This window comes from Melospiza georgiana, chromosome Z (assembly GCF_028018845.1).
Source record: "Melospiza georgiana isolate bMelGeo1 chromosome Z, bMelGeo1.pri, whole genome shotgun sequence".
NCBI lineage: Eukaryota > Metazoa > Chordata > Aves > Passeriformes > Passerellidae > Melospiza > Melospiza georgiana.
In genome coordinates, this window is record NC_080465.1 from 11861451 (window position 1) to 11880433 (window position 18983).

Consider the following 18983-nt stretch of genomic DNA (forward strand, 5'->3'; position numbering starts at 1 on the left):
CTAACTGCTCAGCATGTCTGAACAGGAACAAGGGAGAATTTAGCTATTCAGTCGGATTTCCAAGCGGGGTAATTTTACAAGAGCTCTCCGTATTGCTCAATAGCTCTCCACTTATCTGATAGGCTGCTCAGTCTCCAGATGGCAATTTTTTCTTTCCCTCTTTTCAGTTTGCTCTGGGCTGTGCTTCCCCATACCAATCAGCAGACCTGTTCCCTGTGTAACTGGAGGCAATCTGCTTGGCTATTTCAGTCGCAACAGAGCATCCACAGCCCAACCCAGATTTCCACCTTCACAGACCTGCAGTTGTTTTAGAGATGGTGTGCCTGTACTGTAGCACTTTAAGAACACCCTTCGCTGTGAATCTGGCAAGTTTCTTCACAAATGCAGCTATGTCCACGGATAAAAGGCAATAATGAATTTGAAAAAAGAACCTATCTTCACATCTCTGGAAGTTACTAGTTTTTTTAAGTGCTAGCATGGTTACTTCATAACAAATCCATTAGCCCTTACTCAGATATTATGGCAGTAACAGTAACACTTTTTTTTTTTTTTTTTGGATAGTTAAAACGTCCCTTACCTGGGAAGTTTGACAGCATGTGTGCCAGGACAAGCTTTTCATATACATATATGTATTTATATATGCATTTAAATATATATATGCTGCCTTGTGAAGAAATTCTGGAAACTCCCTAAGTCATCACCAATGGAGTGGAGAGGTTCTGTAACACCTCTTTCCCAGTTATGCCAGAACTGCTGATTTACATTAATTGCTTCACCTTACCTCTCCAAACACATCCTCTCTCCTTGCCAAAACACACAACATGGCATTGAAATTCCCACTCCGACTTTGCAGATTTGTAGCCTGTGTTTCCCAATAGTAGTTATCATGAGTGGTAGAAAAACCCTTCTAGACAGCCTGTCTCTAGAAGAAACTAATAGAAATGAGGAAATGGGGTTTTCTGCCTCAACTGAAAATCTCAGTTCAACTTCAGGTCAGAAGTGCTTTACTGATTGGGAATAGGATTAGGATTAAGACCTGCTGTTTACCATGTTTGAGTTCATGTGCTTCTGTGGGTTTTTCTCTGTTCTGAAATTGATACTAGTGTCATATTTCACAAACACAGATCAGATCTGTGAGAAAAGCAGTCTTTCTTTTTAGAAAGTACTTACTCAGCCATGAAAGCAGTTGTTCATTTGATACTATACACTATAGTAGAATGCACCTGGACTCTCCTGGGAAAAACGTCACACAAGAGACCATCTGCTGAAATGGTGCAGATCTTAGAGGTTCAGTAAACCAGCTTTATATTTGGTTGTAAATGCACATTGGCAAAAACCAATCTCCTTTCAACAGCATTTTATGCAGTTGAAAATCACAAAAAGGTCTAAATTTTTGATCTAGAAATAACAAATAACAATGTGAATTTATTTGTTTTATAGGAACGTATCTTTACAGACAACATTTATGTTGCCACAATATATTCTGGCATTGACTAAGTTTAGACAGAAAAATATGGAATACAGAGTAGGATAGAATGTCCAGAGCAGTTTTTTCTGTGTGACCCTTTCTATTTTGTTTTTTTGGGGATTTTTGTCCCTTCACCGCCCCTATTTTCATCTTTTTTTACACAACCCATTTTTCAGTATTTCAGTATTATTGAGATGGAAAATGGAAAAGAGATAGGATGGAGAGATTTCATACAGGTTTAGATTTATGTAGGCACACCCTGTAGACAATCTCCACAATTCCTTTTTATCCATACTGAAGGTGAATTGTCATTCACAACTGCTGGTCTAATACATCCCAGCTGACTTTAATGGCAGGATTTATATGGTGTTTCTAGACTGTTGTGAATTGCATCCAACAGAACCCTGCAGAAATTGTGTGCTGTATCCTAATTTAGTTTTCAACAAGAGCATGAGTGCTGGGGTATGGCATAACAGGGGCTATCTTTTTCAAGCTTCAAAATAATTCCTATAAACTATGAGGACCTTTTTTCCCATCACTCTCACCTCTCCTTGTGAGACAATTTCATTAATATTTTTAGGTAAAGGGCACGGAAGTTGCCTTCCATTGCCTATCTGACTTTGAGAAGGATCCCCTTCTTTTCCAATTACCAGGAATTTATCAGACTTCCAAGTTGCCACTGTAATTGTCCTAATGGACAGAAGTAGATTTGAATTTTTACTTTGCATGGACAAAGAATATAAGGTTACTGCCTAAAATAGTGACAAAATCAAGTGGTCTATTTGTTTGGAGTGTAAGACTCTAAAGGAAGGTAGAGTCAATTCTGCCCTTCTCGCACATAATATTGACACATCAGTTTAGAGTCTATTCATCTGGAGAAGACAAGTGATGATTAAAAACATACATATCATCCTTGTATCAGGTCAACAGTCAAGGTCCAACACCTTCCACACAGCCTTGATTGTCATTGTAAGGAATCCAGCTGACTTAAGATGAAAAATGCAGCTGATCATTCTTTTTAAACAGTCATCTTCATCTTGCTTGTAAAACACACAATAAAAGACAGCAAATCATATATTTGTATGAAACATGTCTGATGCTAAGATAACTAGTAATGTACTCCCTACAAAATACAACTGTGTCTTTAAGGCTACAGTAAATCACAAGCATGTACCCATTATGCAGAAGTGGATGTTTCAAATTATGGGAAATGTGGTAAAAGAAACTTCCAGTAAGATCGGGTTAGTTTTGAAACTCCTTGGGAGTACTGGACTGATGCCTCCTCAGGACAGAGCCACCATTCAACATCGGAAGAGCAACACAAATATCTGAAACAACTGAATTCCATATAACCCCATTAAATTTTTTTCGGTTTTTTTTTTTTTTTTTCCTTAGGGTTTTGTTTTGTTTTGGTTTTGCTTTAGATTAAGAATGTAACTTTACTTTTTATTTTCTATGAATCTGTACTTCTGGCTCATCTTGCTAAATGTTATTGCCAGCATATAGCGAACCACGCAATGAACAAAACTCAGAACCAAGGCAGTCCAAAGTAATTAACAAAAGCTTATATGTGAATTGCCTGCTGTTATGGCTGAGTGAATAGCTAGTACAAACTGAATATATTTTAGAATACTATGAGAAAATGTAAAATAAAAAAGTCTTAATCCTGCTAAGCTTTACTATAGTGAAAAATAAGATACTTTCTTAAAATTTGTAACAATTTCTTAATGAAAATCCATCCGATATGAAGAGAAGCATCACTAAAATAAGAAATTATTATCAGGTAAAAATCAGTCTGCATGCTCTTTTATTTACATGAATTAATTCAGATCTATTTCTGAAAATAGTGAACAATGAGGGATATAGACAATTAACTCTGACAGCTCCAGAAATAAACTCAGAACAGAATAAAAATTAGCCTAAAGGAGAATATATCTATGTTTTCACATATCATGGGTGAAATGAAAAACATTTTGGTGTTCTCTTTACCTCAACAGGTCTTTAGTGAACCAGTAAATAATCAAAATGTTCGGGTGCTTAATACATGCATACTCTGAACTGGGGAAACTTATTTCTGAGCTTAATGTTACTTTACATGCAGACTGCATTAGTTCATCCTATGGTGCAGCATTAATAGAAACTTGAAAATGTAACAGGGTCACAAACATCTGACTTAATCAAAGCTGCCTTTCACAGACCTTCTATTTCCTAATTTTCTTGAATGAAATAGGAATTTGAAGACAATCTTTGCTTCAGTTACAGAGAATGTAGTAGTTTATCAGATGCATTCCGTTGGGTGGAAGAAATCAGTGTATAAATGACTAATGTAAGATGAATTTTAAGAGACATTATTTTCACTGTGCTGTGGCAAGGATTGCGTGAGATAACAAATCTCTCATCATAAACCCTTATGCCTTAAAACACCCATCCTATTTGTCCTTTTGATATTGAAAAAGTTACCTGCTGAGAAATCAGATTTCAAGATTCAAGAGTCTTCCTACATTCAAAGTGAAATTCCGTATTTTGTTTTCATCTGGGCACCAGCACTGAGTGCCCAGCTGCATCTCCCCAGGGAACCCAGAGCAGCCCAAATACCATCACAGCTGTAAGCTCCCCCTGAGAGCTCCTTGCCATCAACTGCAGAACCTGAAAAACAGGAAAAGCATTTATGAGCAGGACCGTTTCCAAGCTGAGGAGGGGGCGGAGTAAAGTGAGACAAGGCTTCCACTCTTCCCTCTCCTCCATGGCTAATTCTTTGCCCCACCAGCAGACTAAGAAGAGAGACGCATCTGTAGTGGCTATGCCCTAATATATATATATATATATATATATATATATATATATATATATATATATATATATATATAAACTCTTTCTGACATGGTTATCCATGTTATTCACTCACACTGAATCAGTGGAAGGCACCTTTTAATACTATTTGCTTTTGTGAAGCTTCTCTGCATGTCACCAGAGACAATTACTCTAGTAATTCAAAGGCAACCACCATCTTTTCTCAAGCACTGTGGAATGTAAATAGATGCACCCTCTCTTTGAAAAAGTATCTTTCCAGTGTTTAATTATTTAAGTACATTATCAATTATTTAAAATACCTTACATATTAAGCTTGAATTTAGAATTTTGAAATAACTCAGTATAAATAGCAAGCCATAAATGGAAAAGTCTTTCTCATACCATATTTGATTGCATCTTTGCTGCTTGGTGCATACACATGTGAAGCAAAATTGCTGTACCTGCTTGCAAAATTACTGCTGTGTGTTGCTTGTAAATGACAACAACAATCCATTTCTATTAAATTATCTTTACTAACTCACAAATAAATCTTCTGTAAAAAAGTAATCTTCTGAAAAAAAGGAAATAATTACAGCTGCTGCAGTTATAGAATCATGAAATGTTGGGAGATGGGAGGAACCTCTGAAGGTCGTGTGATCCAACCTTCACACTCCAGCAGGGCCACCTAGAGCCAGTAGCTCAGGACCATAACTTTGGAATATCTCTAAGGATAGAGACTCACAATTTCTCTGGCTAGCCTCCTCCTGTATTTGGTTACCCTACAGAGAGAGAAAGTGTTTCACGATGTTGAGGAGAAACCTCATTTGCGTTTGATTTTGTGCCCATTGCTTCTTATTCTGTCATTGGGCACAGCCAAAAGTAGCCTGTCTCCACTGGTCTTCCATGGAATCAAATATCAGAATGATTGGGGTAGGAAGAGATCCCCAATGAAAGCCTAATACAAACCCCCCTGTAATGGACATTGGCAATTAGATCACGTTACTGATAACACCATTTAAGCTGAGCTTGAATGTTTTGAGCTTTAATATTCCCTCTTTTCAGGATCCTGAATTCCACCATCTTATGGTCACAGCCTTTGACTTTCTCAGCCCCAAGGACTCCCTTCCTGTTGATGTGTATGAGGTTCAGCACAGCACCCACCTTTTCTTGTTGCTGAATCACTTTGATCACTTGTTTTTGATGGAGTCCAGAATCCCTTATTGCTTATGGTGTGAAATATTTTTGTTGTGTGTATAAATTGTGGCTTTACAGGCTTTCAAAAAGCAGTTTGCAACCTTCTATTGAGTTTTTTTTTATTTGCAAAACAAAAAATTCACAGAATCTGCTTTTCAAAATGAATTGTACTCTATTTTTCATTACTTTTTCATGTTGAATTAAAAATATATGCTGGATAAAAATGGAAGTCGTAAGTATGAAACTTTGCATACAGCAGAACCCATTTTAGCTAATATATGATGAAAAGCAACCTTCATCTCTGTTTGCAGTTCAGATGTTTTATTGATTCCCTCTTAGAAGGGAGGAAATTTCTTTTCCTTTGACTCTCCTGACCACGTTATTGGATTTTTGAATTTCCATCCTGCCCTTTATAATGTTCAGGGGCTAAACTCAAGCTTCTTGTGACATCATGTCACTTCTGCAACAAGCTCAAAAGGTTGTTCTTTTGAAGACAAGGGAGATATGACAAAAAAGGTGCTTGGAAGGAAAATTCAACCCCCTGCCTTAACAATTTCAGAACAATTTCTGATGCTCCACATCCTCACAGTCCCGGAATAACAGCTTTGTTTAGCAGCAAACCTCATTTCCTTCTCACAAGACAGCTGAATATTCCCCCATGAGGGATCATAGAAGCCAAGGAGCCATACTTTCCAGATTAGATGCCAAACATCCCAAGGTGTTCAGCCAAACATATCCAGACTTATTATTTTCCTGGTTTTTACCTACCTGTTAGGTAGACAATTAAATAACCAACAAGACACACTCAACCGGTGTTGAGTGTGTCACTCATCCCATATTTTAGACATCATGTAGCCCTAACAAAAGAACATTTAGTAGCATTAAATGCATAATTTCTAATACATTAGGTCAACTATTGCTATTTTGGTCAGAGTTTTTGAGCAAAATACTTGATATTTTTAATAACTTTCAACTCAGTTAATTGGATGAATAGCTCTAAAGTTAATGGTTTTGAATACATATCCACACATGCTCTCATGTCCTTCTAGTTGTAATTTCAACAAACTTACATTCCCAACATCACACAAGGGTTAAAAACCATGTTATTAAAACAAGATGGAGGCATTTGATAATGAGAAAGTACAAAAAGCAGAAGAGGAGGAATGCTGGAAGGGAATGTGACTTCTGTCACCAGGGCATGGGAGAGAACAGCAACAGCACATAATTCTACTTCGTCAAAAATATTGCTATCATAGTATAATTCGTCTCTCTGAACTTTTCTAGCTTTCACCTTACAAAACAAGTATGCCTAGAGATGTTATGTCACTGTTCATTTTACACTTTTGAGAAAACAGCCGAGACTAGTTAGACTTAATTAGACCCATTAGGGCACTTTGCATGTCAAGTTTCACTACCTAATTTACAGGTAGGTTGAACAAAAATCTCTTGTTACTATGCTTCTGCTTTTGTTTTTTAGATTTTTTTCAAGATCCTGGAATGGTCAGGATTGAAAGGTACACGAATTAATATTACAATTCCCCCTTTATTTCATGCCTGACTAATAGCTTACATTTGATTACTTTGTTGCCATAACTAAGCAATTTAATCTTTCCACTAGCTAATATGCTAAGTTATTTTAAATATGTTATTTTTTAAAACAAACAAGTAATCACCTTACCTCCCAAAAGTCCTTAAGAAAGAAGCACCAACCAGTTCCTTCCTGACAATGAGCAGCACACTCAGGAGTGCATCGCCCTTGGGTGACACATGTAGGATTTGAGTCAGAAAGTTTTTTCCATTACCTTCCACAAGCTTTCTGGATAGCATTAAAGAGAGCAGATTTTAGTAACATAATTGCTTAATTCTACTGATTAACAAAAATAGTGAATAGTTTAAAAGAAAAGATGTAAAATTTCTGGTGGTCACTCTGAGCCTTAATTGTGTAGAACCTCAAATATTGAACTCACACTGGCCCTAAAAATGGCTGAAGCACCTGTACAAATGGGTGCTTGGAATTATGCCAGAGGATATAATTTCAATGAATTCAATGACATCCAATAATCCTGGAAAGAAGAAGCACATTTTTGTCTTCTGAAGACAGCTGTTGCTTGTGTCCATGCAAAAAAACCCCAAAATCCCAAAACAAAAACAAACCAAATCAAAACAAAACACAAAGTAACCACCCAAGTTGTTTATTCAATATCAAAACTTTTATGGGTGTTGGTTGATAACTTGGTGATAACTTGTCTGTGATGTGAATGCAGCATGGTAAAGGGGACATGGCAAATTTACCGAGTCACTGCTGCTGATCATTGTAAACCTGACTTTACAGCATGGTATGCCAGCCAGCTTTTTGCATGACTGGGAAACTGAACAGATATAATAGCAAGTGACAAAAGCATTTTTGTGAAAAGCACATGTTCTCGCCTCAGAAGTCTCATGGCTGCAATATGCAAAATAGGGGCTCAAAAATCTCCTATTATACCTGTTTCATGCTCTCAAAAATCTCAAAGGCACAAAGTTTGAATTAACTGTGAAACAAAAGAAATAAGCCTGATGGTTTTCCTACCAGGTGGGGAGACATAAAGCAGGTCACATCCTTTTGGGCAAGCACCATGAAATAATATACCATATATAGCAGAAACTGGCATGTCTGCAATGCCTGGCTAGCGTTCTGTGGTTGGTAAACCATTATACGAATTGATTTAAAAATGTAAATGCATGAGAGAGAGCAATCACAAGGTAGCAGGGGGAGGGGTGGGAGGACTAAGACAGGCCATATGTTCCTCTCCTCTTTCTGCATTTGCTGCTCTCATACAGAGAATTCCCTGTCTGACAGATGGAGAGAAGTGTACTTTATGCAAGGTGCAGGCGGTTTTCTCTGTGAAAGCTTAAGAGCTAGAGAACAAAGCAATTGTGAGTTCTCTGTATAAAAATCTATGGCCCTTATCAGATATGTTGCAGATGACTTCTAGAGAACTACAGGATAAAATAAAACAATCAGAAATATTACTGAGCACTGTCAACAAAGTCTGCTGATCCCTGGAAATTTCACATTTAAATTTTAATAGGAAATTGGTGGCATGAAGAGAACACTCCATTGCTCAGGCTGCTGGAAGGAAATAATTTATTTTTTAAGATCACTGTTTTGGCAGTTCAAAATTTCTCTCTTTTCTCTTATTTTCTGTTTGGGTTAGTTTGTTGTTGTTGTTGTTGTTCTAAATCTCCAGATAGCTACAGATCTATCGTTTAACACTATTTGCATGAATGTGTGGAGTTGATAAATTTAGATAGTGTGGATGGATGGCAGGTTTTTCTTTACCATAAATCCTGTCCTGCACCAGGCAGCAAGAGAGAAGCATTTTGATAGATAACACAAACTGAAGGTTTTTGGTAGATAACAAACTCATTAATCACTGTCTTCTAAGTGCTATGAGAAGAATTTAAAATGTGTTACATTTGGCACTTGTAAAAGTTTCTTGCTTTCAAATCACAGCAATTAGTACTCTGTGCTTTTTGACTAGCCTGAACAGCCATTTCAGTACGAAAAAAGGATCAGTGGGGGTTAAATTTAGTATAAGACCAGACAAGGACGAGCTTCACAGTGGTATCATTAATGCTCTCTTCCTCCTACCAGAGAACATTGGCAGGCTTCCAGTTTATTAAAACAACAATCAAAGGCAGATCTTCTCTCTGTATACACAATGAGTCAAGGATGGATCATTTACTCAAACAGAGCTGTTCACTGAGGTATAAAAACAAAAATGCATTTCAGGGGAAATAGTTCATGAATATTATGCAAAAAATGCTCCACAGTTGTGTTTCATACAAAAGCATTCCAAACATTATTAAATACAAACAGAATATTACATTGTTTTTCTAAAAGCTCTAAGATCAGGAATTAAAGTACCTTTAAAGGAAAACAAATTGACAACAAATAAAAAGGAGCTTTAACATTCATAAGTTTATTAATTTAACGAAATGTGAATTTTTTTTCTCATTGATTAATTTATATTCTAATTTAAAGAAAAAATAAGTAACATGCATCTATATCTATTTACATGGAAAAATATAAGTGTAGGGAGAATCTGTGTACAAAGACAGAAACATGATACGTCTATATTTTTGTTAAAAATACGGATTAGAATTTTGGGTTTCTATCGTGTGAAACAACTTTGAAATGACAGGTTGCAAGTTCATCCAAGAAGTTCTTGGGTTCACATTGTGCTTCAGTAGAAATGGGTGAAGTGGAAGAAAAAAAAAACAAAAAAGGCAGACACAAGCCGCAGATACAACCCCACCTCCCAAAACCAAGAGCAATGCAAAATGGAGTTCAGAGTAAACAGGGTGGAAAACTAAATACACGGAACGTGAAATCCTGACCCTATTGAAGCCACTGGGCATTGTGCTGGTGGCTTCAAAGGTGTCAAAATTCTGGCCAGAGAATAAGAATAGTAGTAATATATAAAAAGGCATGAGCAGAGGGCAGTATTTAAAGGCACTTATGCTGGTAAGCTGTCTGTCATATGTAGGCTGTCTGTTGGTGGATGATCTTGCTTGGGAGGGGGAGAGCTGTTTTTCTGCTTTCTGTGTGCAATACAAGCTTTTTCAGTCAGAAAAGGAAACGTGCTTGTATTTTTTTAAATGTCATTGAAATAATGAATGGAGAAGTATTGAAACATCTGAAGCATCATTTCAAAAGGAGAGGTGCAGGGTGTTAGGAATACAGTTTAGTTATATCTAAATAGGCAGGATCTGACAAACTCAGCCTCTGGGAGATTAACACAACCCTAATAAAAGCCCTTCCTGTTTTTTTAACATCTACAATTGTGTCTCAAAAAATAATTTAGGAGGTTAAAGAGGATTGTTGTATGTCTGAATGGCAGCTAAAGATGTAAGGCACATAGGTTTCATACATGAAGACTTCTGTCAGCAGAGCCTCAGGGAGAAGGGTCTGTAAAATCTGCTTTGTTTGCAGGCTGCGTTCGATAAATCCAAATCTTTGATAATGACACAATCGTATTGAATGGTGGCTGTGAGTGAATGCTTGTTGAACTTTTAAGATATGATTCAGCACAGGCACTATGAGAACAGAGCACAATAACATTAAACACCAGATGGCATTTCAAAGCCCATCAGATACACAGATTCCTTTTTCTTCTGTACAAAAGATCGGCAAGGCCTCATGTCTGAAAAAAAGCCCATTAAGATAAATGGAGTTGATTTGGTTTTGTCTTGCTTGGGCTATTATAAGAAAGTCATCTGAATGGGTCAAATTACAAACCGCTCTGGATCAAAGGAGAACAACTGCAGTAGCGGGTCAAATTGATCCAAGCTATGTCAACTGGATCAGCATGAAACCCCAAACTGCAGGGCAAAATCTCCTTAGCGTGGGCCTAGACAATAATTAATGCAGGTAAAGCTGCCTCTTTTATTCTGGAAGTTAGGAAGGCATTAGCTGAACAGACTCATCCAAAACTTCTTTTGCAGTTGCCTGAGAGGGTGGGATTTATGAGAGCAGCATCAGAACCCCGGGATCAACAGGGACAAGCGCCTCTGCAGTCCAAAACACCCAGCTGAGGGCAGGTGAGGTGAAAGGTAATGCAGCACTACCAATCTTGAAGCCTGATGTGGAGAGGACTTTAAGATTTTGAGTCACGTTCAGCCTGGGAGAAGTTCCCCTGAGATGAGAGAAATTACCCCCATGATTTATTTGGTCTGTTGGCAGCACAGCATTTGTTGGCTTGTCTTGGTGATCCATTGGTGCTGCACATTGTATGAGCAATTGATGCTGCACAATGCAGGCTAGGGCTGTGTGGCTACGTGTGTGTGAACATCATTGTAACATAAGGAGCAACACTGGTCACGTTATACAGAGTGTAAAGATAGGCTTTCACAGTGAAAGTTGTATTTAAAAAAAATTAGAAATGTTGGCGAAGCAAAATAAAGAAATGGTGGGGCCAAAGAGGGGGAAATTCCCTGAATGAGCTAATTACTTGACTGGAAATAGAAATGGTAACTTACCTGCCCTCTCCACTCTGTATTGCTGATGGCAAAGTAAAAAACAGCAAGAGACTCCGCCAGAGGACAAAGACTGCTACTTGTGAGGCAGGATACATACAAAAAGCTGTCATAGCGTTGCCAAAAGGAGCAGACCTCCAAGCTTCATCACAGATGTCCAAGTGTCCCCTGCAGCCTTTCTGATATGTCATCACCAAATGGTGCTAATACATCAAGAAAATGACGGACATATATACATTTTCTAGCAGTCCAGTTGAGCACCTTTCTCGCAACTGGATTTCTTGGATTTGTTGTTGAGTCTAGAGAAGTCATTCGCTGAGACTGGAATTACTAGGGACTAGGTAAATACTCCACAAATTGATGTTGGCTTTTTTTTGTGCATTCAACACAAGTCCCGTAACAGCAGTTGAGACACTAAATTAATTGTCAACTCCTCTAATCATTAATTTTGCTTAATTCTGTCACATTGGAGCACTTTTTAGAATGCAGGAGGATGACTGCTTTTTATGTTTAACTCTGAAATAGGCTTCTGGCACCAGAAGTTTGCTGGGAGTGATAGTTGTCTGGTTTGACACAAATAAACAGATTTTAGTAAATGATGCATATTTCCTCTCAGCTGCAAACACTTGGATTTTCTCGGGGGCTGGGTGCAGTGAAATGCTATAGTTGCTCAAACAGACTGGGGTGTCAAAGCCCCTGATGATTCCTAACACTTGAACACATCACACAGTGGCAATTAAACTGACAAGGGGAAAAAAAACCTCTCCTCAGTCCAGATTTACACTGGGTTCCCATTCATGGACAAATCAGCAAACATTTCAAATGCCTTAACTGAGTAATGAATGGGTTCTGGGTTAGTTACTGTGCTGACAGCAGGTTTTAAATTCTATTGAGTCAGGCAAGGGGGAAGGTGAATAGGGTAGAATTACAGGAAAGGATTAATGAGGGGTTTCTTGCTGAACATACTGTTGCAGTGTTCTCTCAGTCACTATACCAAGCAGTCACTGATTTTTGCCTTAAGGACTGTACTTTTATAACCTAAAATATGCCTCCTTAAACAAATCCACATCAAGCAATGTGTCAACACTTCATTGGTTTCAATAGAATTAGTTTCCTAAACGCTCTTTTCTGAGGCAATTTTTGTACTTGAAAGTGCATTACAAGGAACATTTACTACAACTACAGTACAATGATGTATAATACGACAAACATGGTTTTAATGAGTGCAAGCTGTAACAACAAATATACTACACATATGGTCTGTCTTTCTTTCATTCCTTTTGCTTCTCCACAGTCCTAGCAAAAGTCCTTACATTCAACTTTTTACAACCATTAGTTGCTACTATTAGATTTAAATATTGTCTTGAAGAAAACAAAAAGAGCACTGCAGAAGATGCAGTAACAATTTTTACATGATGACAGATGCCTGCTTATTAATGTTGTGTTCCTGTTGCTCATCATACGTACTAAAGGATGTCAAACCATAAAATAATTTTCTTAGAACAGAGAACACTCGCAGAGCCTCCGCTATGCATGGCATGTGAAATTAAACTCAGTCTTGTTTACCAGGCTAAGCTGGGTCACATTCACTGAAGAATCTTAGACAGAGCCAAGGACTGTCAAGATGCTGCATCACTGGCTTTGGAGCAGCCCACAGCTTGGTCAGGTGCTAAAATTACCTGGAGATAACAATCTGAAGCACCAGGAGATAGCCATTTGAAACTTCTAGAAGAAAATCCTTTATTCTTTGTCTCTACATTTCTGCTGGCCTTGTTTAAAAATGTAATTTTATTTTATTTTTCTTCCCTCAAAGAAAGAATTCAATAGATTAGGATACGTAATTTGCAAATTGCTTAACCTTTAGGCCTTGGTTTCTTTCATGACTTTTGCTGTTCTTGTGTACTATATTCTCATCCTTAAACTTCTATCTTCTGGCATGTATAGGATCTTGGCTAAGTGTAAGAGCCACATTTCATGAAGGATTGCTGGTTCCTTAAATACTGTCAGTTGAGGCGATATGACCAATGAGAAGAGTCTAATTTTCTTTATTCTCTCCTTTGGGTAAAGGTAAATTACACTTCATACCCTAAATCCCAAACCTTTCTTACATGAGGAAGAGCTTCATTAAATTCCTACATGTACTAGTGCCATTGTGTTGCCCTAAGAGAAATGTACAGAATCATAGAATGGCTTGGGTTGGAAGCATGATGTTAGTTTGTTTAATCATGGGAAGTGTGCCTTTGGTCTAAGCATGAAAAATAAAATGCAAAAACGCTCTCACTAAAGTAAATTATATGAAGACCATCATAATAGCTATGTTCAAAATTCACAAGACTGAACTAAACATGTCTGAAAAGACATATCATTTTACTTTTTTATTACTTTCACAAGAAATTGAGAATCTTAAACGTGTGGTTTTTTATTCTTTCCTCTAAACTGTCTAGGTAGCAACATTTAAAAAGACCTCATACGTGATATTTGCCCTGTGGCCAGTTTGGTTTTTTTCTTTTTTTCCACAGAGAAAGAGCAGAAGAAGGAAGAAGAAACAAAGAAGCACAAAACTGTAAGGTTTCGAATTGAAATTCAACCCCCGAATTTGAAGCACGCCTATTCTCCACCACTCAAGAAAGTTCTCAGGGCTATAGATATGTAGGGCTAATGACTAATTAGGCACCATGAGAGTATTAGAAGTACATGTTATCCATGCTGGCCTTGTTCTGCTGCCAAAGAAGGCAGTGCTGATACACACTTTGGTTTCTAATCAAAGTGCAGGTGGCCTCATTTAACTTCAAATTTGTTGCCCATCTTGCTGAAACATGAGGGCAGCAAACTCCTCTCATGTGCTCCGGAAAGACTTCAGCTCACTGCAAGGTGAACATCTATGCTGAGGGAATATTTATGCCCGAGCTATCAAGTGCTGGGTTGGGAGATGCTGTACTGAGCTCAGGAGCTCTGAAACTGAAAGAATGAGCATTTAATAGAGGAAGCAGGTAAAGAAGTGTTTAACAGCATAAAACAAGATGCAGTGCTCCAAGTCTGGGTCCAGCCCAGAGCTCTTTGTCTATGTGGCAGACTCCAACACTGGTGAAGCTGGGAAAACAAGGGTGGCAGATATTCTTCCAGTGGCATTTTTCACCCATTGCCAGCAGCTGAGGGCTCGTGGACTTTGGAGCTGATTTGGGCAGCCTAGGATTTACTGGCCCTAGGAAGACTTTTCTTTTGTGAGTCAACACTCAGAAATGCATTCAATGCATTTTTGAAGCCATTTAAATGGAGGTGGGAAGAGGGTAGTTTTACAAACAGTGAAGTCAGGCCTAAGAAAAATAAGTAAAGCCTGAATGTAAACAGGCTACAATAAAGAATAACTTTTTAAAAAAGGAGAATTTTCAGTCAGATGCTAAGGATGGAAGAAAATGGTACACTTTAAGATGGTAAGTTATAACTTCAATAAAACAGCATGTAAAAAAAAAAAATAGACTACTTCAAATGCTTCTTTTTATTCCTGCAGGCAGAAGTTTAAGGAACTTCTATTTAAAAAACCTTTCAATTTTATTAATTTCAAATGGGAATACTTCAGTCTATCCTCTTTCAGTTTTTTTATGCAATAAGGGAATGCATACTTTCCAAACTTGTTGGAAAAGTTTGAGCAATACAGGTTGATGGATATGCAATTCAATGTCTATCAGTGCCTTAGCACATTTTACAACCATTTATCAGAGAAAAAAAACCAATTAGACAGAGTAGAAATTATACCTCCAAAAATTTCTAAGGCAGATAAGTAACCTAATCAATAAAATATAGGGTTCATTAGCTACAGTGAGGACTTGAATGTCAGATATAACAAGCCCAGCAGGGGTGATGAAATTTCATATGAGAGGAAAAGTTCTGCATGAATAATCTAGAAAAATTTCTCTGTGTTTTAAATATTAGTATTTTACATATGAAATCAAGACCATTGGCAGTGGACACGATAACCCCAAGGTTTTCAAAACCCCAGTTAGTTTGGTGCAAGTTATTTTCCAAACTACATCTTTATCGTTTCCTAGAAAAGACTGAGTCTGTCTTGGGACCCAAAGGTTATGACCATTACTGCTTATTTAAAACTAATATTTATGTCAGCCAAGAGAAAACAAAAAAGCCACACATTTGTATATATGGTCTACTATAGCAGAGATTTAAACGCTCTAATACCGAGAGATCTTTAAAGACTCTCAATAGAAGTAATGCAAATCTTGAGATTTCCAGGCCTCAGGAGCTGTATTTCTTCTCAACTCACAATACCAGGTGTCCTGTTACATTTCTCAATACCCCCATGTTTACTGTCATGTTTTCTGTGTTTACACAGTCTCACAGTTAGGGCTGTGGGAGCACATTTTTGTTTGGGGTTGAACCAAGAGGAAAAAAGTATAGCCCTGCAAGAATATAACCTGAAACTTCACTTGAACTAGCACTGAACCTGAAATGAAAGGCTTTGTCACATAAGAAAACAGCAAGGACATGGTTACTTCAGTTTTCTTGCTAAAATCTCAGCCTGAATATAGAAATCACTGAAAAATTGTGGCTTTTCTACTGAACAGCAGTTTTACCAAAAAAAAACCAACTTGTTTTACTTGTTTGCAAATTATTTTGATACAGTACTTGTAATAGGAGGCAAAAAGTATACACTTCAAATGAGAGAAATTGACTCATTTAACAGGTTTTAAAGAAAAATGTTGAAGTTGCCTAATTTTCATTTGTCCCCTATAAACCTACTATAAATTTAATGTAAGCCTATTTTAAATTTAGTTTGATCATATTGAACTGTTTTTCACATAAAAAATTTCCCTGTTACATCCAGATTACAATAACCCAAGGAGGTTGATATGCCACTTGACTTTAGTGATAAGTAGGAACAAAAGCATGGTAGAATTTGCTGTACATGTAGTTACCCTAGTTTTTTGAGTCAGTTTCTGATAAGAATAGTAGTAGTATTTTAAAGGTAAAGGTGATTTTAAGGTAGTAAGTGTAATTTTAAAGTTATATTATTTTAAGGGTATAAATTATTTCTCTGTTGGAAAAAAATCCCGTATTTATCAACATTAGTATAGAAGGCCCTCAGATGTCCACATCTTATTCCTATATGAGTTGTGGGAGATATACAATATTTAAGTGCACTACAAAGAATAAAAAGACCATGGTAATACCACCTGTGGATGCTGGATCATGGTACTATTGCTTATTGAATACAGAAGTTGAAATAAAGTGTTGTTTCAGATCTGCTCCAGTCTGAGTGGTTTAGTGTAAAACATAACAATAATTTCTCAATCAAGAACTACAAAATTTTAGAAGTGTTGTTCTTCAAAACAAAGTTCCAACTAGCCCTTGCTTTCATTTGCAGTTTTGTGCTCTTTAAAATAGCCATATAACTGAATTAATATTAGAAAAGCACACAAAGGCAACTTTCCTATTGCTGCTGGTGTTGTAACCTTTCCTCTGAGGCACAGGACAAAAAGACATACCTTGTGTTTTCTCTCAAGAATTTTTATTCCATATGGGAAGCCTTCTTCCTCCAAAAGAAAACACCCATTAAGGGCCATCCATACGTGAAGATTAAGAATGTCCACCTCCACAAACTTAGCAACTTGCTTACACAATTATCTATGGATTTGTTTCTCTATTCTTGTGATTACTAAAAAGTCCGTTGTGTTTTTGCATTATAAGCAAGAAGCAAGAAAAAATTATCATTGGCATAACTCCAACATGATTTCAAAATTTCTTGAGCTCCCAGGAAGAGGACACTGGTGTGTACTGTATTTTAAATCCAAAGAGGGGTGTTCATTCTTTTCTGTCTGCATCTCACATGCACCTCAGGAGAAATATTACTAATCGGTATTAATTTAAATAGGATTTAAAGGCTTCGAATAGATCCAAATTGATAGCACTTTGGAATGGAACTCCATGTCCATGCAGAAGAGGTTACAGTAATCTCAGCATAGATGGCAATCCCTGGAGGAGCCTTCACTTGACATCCAGAGCTGTGATTCTGGCAGAGGTGATAAGGAAATGAAAGTTCCTTATCTCAATCTTGACTGCCCATATGAAAATGTATATTTATTATGAACTTAATCTTTTGGCTTTTTGCAAGGTGTACCCAAGAGTCAGGAACTAGAAGCCATTTGTGGTGATGTTTCTTTTGTGAGAGGTGGACATTACTACAGGGAAAGAGATGAATTATTAATACCATATTATTTCAGAAGAAATATTAATCAGATGCTAGTACAGATCCAATTTTTCTCTCTCTGTTATTACATTCCTACTGAGACTAAATGGTGTGTGCAGAGAGCACCTTATATTCACCCACTTCAGAAAGTAGAGAGACTTGGGATATACAAAATAAACCTAATTGGAAAGTGGTATATATCTTGTGTTGAAAAGCAGTAAAATAGTGTACATTTAACAGGAAAGGGTTTCACTTTTATCCTGTTTAAAAAGGGCACTAGGGTTTGAAAAGAGAGAGGGAGTTCTGTATAACAAACTGTTTGCAGCAGAGCCTGTCCCTCAGGGAACCTGCACAGATGGCCTCTGCAACAGCACCAGGAGGTCAGCAAGGTCCAAACTGCTACACGGATGTCATAAAATGACACAGAAAACACATTTAGGCTTTGAACAAGGACTTGAATTTCAGTAATCTCAATCCAGTTGTTCATTGTTCTATTTGACCCTGAGGAATATAAAGATGATTTCTCTCCTACATAGAGGTGAAGATACCTGATTTATGTATTTTCTTGAAATCTGTTATTAAAATCATCCAGATGCTTTTGAACTCAGCCGTTTTTCTCTAGCCCATCACTCTGCCAGGAAGTACCAGTAATTTAATCTGATCTAACACAAAAACCTATTTTTAATGACATGATGCCTAACTCCAAAGATCCAGAAACCACCATTAACAGATAGGAGCTCATTCAGCAGTTCTTAATCCCTGAAACACACACTAGGATGGAGGGTGTACCAGAGTCTTGTATTGCCAGCATATATCCCTGGTGTATATATTTAATTATCCATATAACCTGTGTGGTGTGTTTTCTGAGAACATGCCTTTTTTTCATTTCAATGAGCTAACACGCTGTCATTACAAAATGTAACACAACTTGGATTCTCTGCTTTATGGAAAAAAAGGGCAAAAGGAGAAAACGCTATTTTTTTCAAGCACTAACAATAAGAAATTGAAAATTTAATGTAGGTTATGTGTGCTGTCAACATCCAAATAATCTTCTAGAAAAGTTTGTGTTCTGTGTAACTGATGGCTTCAGAGGAACTTTGCAAGGCAAAAACAGATGCACTGTATGTTCCATGGGCTACAGATTTTAGGATACTGGATATGCAGCAATGAAAAAGCATTTCTCAACAACCAAAATTTATATGGAGGTAGCCACTAAGGTGTGGCTCTTGAAGGTCCCATATATCATTAACTAGAGCTGAGCAGTAAAGTTCCATTTTCAGTTTGAATAATTTTCTAGCGCCCTGCTACTGA